This window comes from Phacochoerus africanus, chromosome 14, assembly GCF_016906955.1.
Source record: "Phacochoerus africanus isolate WHEZ1 chromosome 14, ROS_Pafr_v1, whole genome shotgun sequence".
Classification (NCBI taxonomy): Eukaryota; Metazoa; Chordata; class Mammalia; order Artiodactyla; family Suidae; genus Phacochoerus; species Phacochoerus africanus.
In genome coordinates this window covers 48,388,738-48,393,966 of record NC_062557.1, presented here as the reverse complement: position 1 = coordinate 48,393,966, position 5,229 = coordinate 48,388,738, and the positions used below count along the sequence as shown (strand labels likewise).

The following is a 5,229-nucleotide window of genomic DNA, read 5'->3' as shown; positions in this document are numbered from 1 at the left end:
GGCCCAGGTCCAGATCTCTGCTTGTCTCTGGCCTTTTATCTCCCCAGGCAGCTAGGGAAGGGAAGGCCCAGCCCTGGGTAAACATCTACCCAGGACTCTGGGGTCCCACGTTCAATTCCAGTAACAGGAGAGAAGGGAAGGGAGAGAGGGGTTGGCTTTGGGGTCCTCCCAGAGATCCCTAGGGGTGCTTGGCTGAGCCCCGCCCAGAGTCACAGGGCAGAGCAGAGGTGTGCAAGGTCAGCACCAGATAACTCTGAGATCATTTTTGCAACCCCTTCATTTTACTGGTCAAGAGACTAAGTCCTGGAGTTCCCGTCGTGGCTCAGCGGTTAACAAATCCGACTAAGAACCATGAGGTTGCGGGTTCGATCCCTGGCCTTGCTCAGTGGGTTAAGGATCCGGCATTGCCGTGAGCTGTGGTGTAGGTTGCAGACGCAGCTCAGATCCCTCGTTGCTGTGGCTGTGGCGTAGGCTTGGCAGCCACAGCTCTGATTCGACCCCTAGCCTGGGAAACTCCATGTGCTGCGGGTGCGGCCGTAGAAAATACAAAAAAAAAAAAGAAAAAGAAAAAAGAGAGAGAGATACTAAGTCCTAGGGAGTCTTACCTGCTGTTACCCCTTCCCTCTTGGCAGTTCTGCCCACACAGGTTTGCGTTCCTAGAGTCAGGCCACTGAGGTAGGGAACTCCTTCCTACAATCCAGGGGAGCTGTGTTCCTGCTCACTCGCCTCTCCAACCCCTTGGGAACTCTGAAAATGAGGAAGGAAATAGGAATGCCCAGATCAGTGGGTGCATCCATCATAACAATAATTAGGGAGGTGGGAGGCTTTAAGTAGGCTAATTATGTAGGCTGGGTCCCAGCCTCTGTAAACCTCCCTTGGTGTTTACTTAGCTTCTTTACCTACGGGCCATAAAGATGGGGAGTGCCACCCAGGCAGCCCTGAGGATGAGGACTATGTAACAGGAGCCTGCTAAGGAAATGGGAAGGAATCCACAGGAGCCAAATGGCAGGTTCTACGGCCGCTGGAACTGCTGAGTCACTGGGCCCCTGGACAAACCAGTCAACGGTGTCCTTACTAATCAGGAGTTCCCCTTGTGGCTCAGTGGTAATGAACCCGACTAGGATCCATGAGGATGTGTGTTCAATCCCTAGCCTCACTCAGGGGGTTAAGGATCTGGCGTTGTCCTGAGCTGTGGTATAGGTCGCAGACACAGCTTGGATCCTGTGTTGCTGTGGCTGTGGTGTAGGCCGGCAGCTCCAGCTCTGATTCGACCCCTAGCCTGGGAACCTTCATATGCTGCATATTCAGCCCTAAAAAGCAAAAAAAAAAAAAAAAAAAAAAAAAAAAGGTGAAATCACATGGAGGCCTGAGAAGGACTGCGACTGCTTGGCTTGCCAACACCTGGGGCCTTTATTCAACCAATTAATGTGCATTAAGCACTTAGTACACATCAGCCTCTGGGGAGATGCTGGGGATACCTGGATAAGTAGGATATGGTCTTTACCTTCGAGAAGTCCCCTGATCTAGCAGCTGGACTCCTCATCTGAGAACCAGACATCCCAGTTTGGCCAAAACAGTCTCAGTTTATGCCTATTGATTGTCCTAATGTCATTATTAATAGCGTCCACTTTAGAAAAAAATAGGGTCGACTTTCATTCTCAAATTGTCCGGCTTTGCATGATAAATATTATGGTCACCTCAACCACAGAACAATGTATAGGTGGAGAGAGTTGGGGGGAGTGATGGGAGCGGTTGTTGTGAAGATAATGGTGAAAAGACATTGGTGGACAGCTTGAAAGCCAGAAATAGTCTGCTTAATATGTGATTGGACCACCCGACAATAGAGAAAGTGGTCAGAGGGTGATGCTTTTTTGTGTGGATCTGTCTCCCCTTCCCCAGGCTTGCTGCTTACAGTGTTAAAACTGAGCTATATTGGGAGTTGCCTTCGTGGTTCAGGGGAAACGAATCTGACTAGTATCCACGAGGACGCAGGTTCGATTCCTGGCCTCGCTTGGTGGGTTAAGGATCTGGGGTTGCCGTGAGCTGTGGTGTTGGCCTTGGATGAGACTCGATCTGGTATTGTTGTGGCTGTGGTGTAGGCCAGCAACTGTAGCTCCGATTAGACCCATAGCCTGGGAACCTCCATATGCCTCGGGTGTGGCCCTGAAAAGATAAAAGGAGGAAAAAAAAAAAAGGGTTTTATGAGAAAATAATTGAGTGGCTTTTTGGCCAGAATGGCCATCGTCTAGTAACTCACCAAAATGATGTACACGAAGGGAAAGAGAAGTGGCACCTGCTATATGTTCTCTAGACCTTTTAGAACACAGGGAATTTTTCCTATGGAAACATACATGTGAAATCTACAAGAAAGGTGATGTTTTATTTTATTTATTTTGTCTTTTTGCCTTTTCTAGGGCTGCTTCCCTCGGCATATGGAAGTTCCCAGGCTAGGGGTCGAATGGAGCTGTAGCCACCGGCCTACGCCACAGCCACAGCAACGCAGGATCCGAGCCACGTCTGTGACCTACACCACAGCTCACGGCAACGTCGGATCCTTAACCCACTGAGTGAGGTTGGGGATCGAACCCGCAACCTCATGGTGCCTGGTCGGATTCGCCATGACAGGAAATGCCAAGAAAGGTGATATCTTAGACATCACGGGAATAGGCACTGTTCAAAAAGTAAGGCCCCACAAATGTTAGCCATGGCAAAACCGGAAGAGTCTACAGTGTTCCCTAGCATACTGTGGCATTGCTGTAAACAAACAAGTTAAGGGCAAGGTTTTTTGGAAAGAGACTTAGTGTGTATATTGAGCATATTAAGCACTCTAAGATAGCTTCCTGAAACATGTGAAGGAAAATGATCAGGAAGAGAAGGAAGCCAAAAAGAAAGGTAGTTGGATTCAACCAAAGCACTCGCTTGCTCCACCCAGAGAAATACACTGAGAACCAATGGAAAGAAGCCTGAGCTGCTGGAACCCATTCCCTATGAATTCATGGCACGATAGATGTAAAGAAAATAAAAGACCTGGACTGTACCAATAAATAAATGAGTGAATAAATTCCCGGGGTCTCTCGTTCTGTGTTTTCCCCATGATTCTTCTGACTTGTACATTAAAATCCTTCTGACCCTTCAAAGCTTCAGAGCAGTCTCTTCTGAGAAGCCCTCCCTGACTGCCTCCCCTGCTCAGCCGGAGCTGCCTTCTTTAAAGGCTTTTATTCTGCAGCCTGAGACATGAGATGGCAGGGCGTATCTCTCTTCATCCACCAGATTGAAACTTCTCCTGGCAGGGACTAAGTGTTTCATCTCTGATCTTCCTGCAGCACTAAGTTCCTGCAAGCTTCCCTTGAAAGAGTGAATCACCCAGTGTTTTACACTATCTACACTGCTTTGATGACTACTATCTGCATCCCACCGCCAGGTGAGAGGCTAGACAGATGGGTGTTTTTATTTGACAGAGAAAGCTCCTGAGATTCAGAGGAGTGAAAGTCAAGTGACTTGCTCAAGGTTACAAAAAAGAAACAAAGTGGAGGTTGCAGGATGCAGATTTCCAGTCCAGCTCAGTGTTAGGTTCATGCACCTCCTAACTGCTCGCCTTCCATGTGGTGGGTAGTCAGGTCTTGCTTTTATTTCTAGCCTTCTTGTGCAATAGTCCAAACTCATCGAGCCCTGGTTTAGCTCTGTCCCTGCCAGAACATTTCTCACCTCTCTTCTTCCTGCTTAGATGCTTAAAGCTTTTCACTGGCTCCCTGTCCCATCACCTGTACTCCAGGGCAAAGTCCACTTTCCTGTGCAATTTTTTTGTTTTAATGGCTGCACCTGGGGCATATGGACGTTCCCCAGACCAGGGATTGAATCTGAGCTACAGCTGTGCCCTACACCACAGCTGCAGAAACTCCAGATCCTTTAACCCACTGGGCTGAGCGAGAGGGATTGGTGCCCAAGCCTCCACAGCAGCCAGAGCCACTGCGGTGAGATTCTTAACCCACTGTGCCATGGTGGGCATTCCTCTTTTGCAGTTTTTATGAGAACCTAAGCCTACCTCAGGCCACCTCTGCAGCTTCAGCTTCTCGATTCTTACTAGTTCCTGGAATATGCCTTAAATGCTTCCCCATGGCTTCCTGGGCCTGTGCAAGGAAGACCCTCCTATTCCCTTAGCATAGAGAACTTCAGCTCCCTGGCAAGACCCGGTAAGGAGTTCCCATCATGGCGCAGTGGTTAACGAATCCAACTAGGAACCATGAGGTTGCGGGTTCAATCCCTGCCCTTGCTCAGCGGGTTAAGGATCCAGCATTGCCGTAAGCTGTGGTGTAGGTCACAGATGCAGCTCGGGTCTGGCATGGCTGTGGCATAGGCCAGAGGCTACAGCTCCAATTAGAGCCCTAGCCTGGGAACCTCCATATGCCGTGGGTGCGACACTAGAAAAAGACAAAAAAAAAAGAAAAAAACCTGGTAAAATGTCACCTGGTCAGCATGCTGACTTCACTTCTCAGTCTCTACCAGGCCACAATCATGTGAAAACATGAACTACTGTACAGTGTCCAGTCTGTAGACTTAGCCCGGCCCAGCTAAATCCTCGCTCTCTGTGTGACCTTGGTCTTCCCTGCCTCCACTCTAAAGTGGGGATAATGCACCGGTCTGAAAGAAGTGCGGGGTGTAGAGGCCGCTGGCAGAAAAGAGGCCGTGGTGGCTCAGGACAAAGTTTGTTCGTCTATCTCGGACACACCACCTGCCACCCCTGCCTCTAGTGACCAGAAACTAGGCTACCCTCCACCCCCTCTTCAAGAAGCTAGACGCACCCCAGCCCCACCCCTTTGGGGGGAAAGGGCAAGCTTGTAGAGAAGGGCGCTGAGGGTAACGTGAACACCACAGATTAGGGACCGCGTGGTCATTTGGCAGCTTTGCAATAGGAAGCCCTTGGGGGAGGGGTCGGTAAGCAGGAACAGTCCTAAAGCAGTCCCCACCCAAGGTCAAAGCGCCCGCCCGACGGGTGGCGACCCGCAAGGACGTCTCTCTGTAGCTCCGCCCCTCGAGGGGGAGCGAAGCCTCTCTCTTGCCCGGGCCATGGTACGTTCCCTTTAAGACGTTCGGGAAAGGCGCCGCGTTGGTAGACGGCGAACAAGGCGCGGTGTATTTCGGCCCTCGCCGGCCTCCGTGGGCCGGGCCGGGCGCGAAGGCGGGACAGAGGCGCGGCGGTGGGGTCAAAGGCCACACGCGCACCACGTGGGC

General features: G+C 50.7%; 1 pseudogene; it reads left to right on the top strand.

The window, feature by feature from the left end:
• Nucleotides 1-2,261: 2,261 nt before the first annotated feature.
• On the top strand, nt 2,262-3,007 carry LOC125113889 (60S ribosomal protein L21-like; annotated as a pseudogene).
• The last annotated feature ends 2,222 nt before the right edge of the window (nt 3,008-5,229 follow it).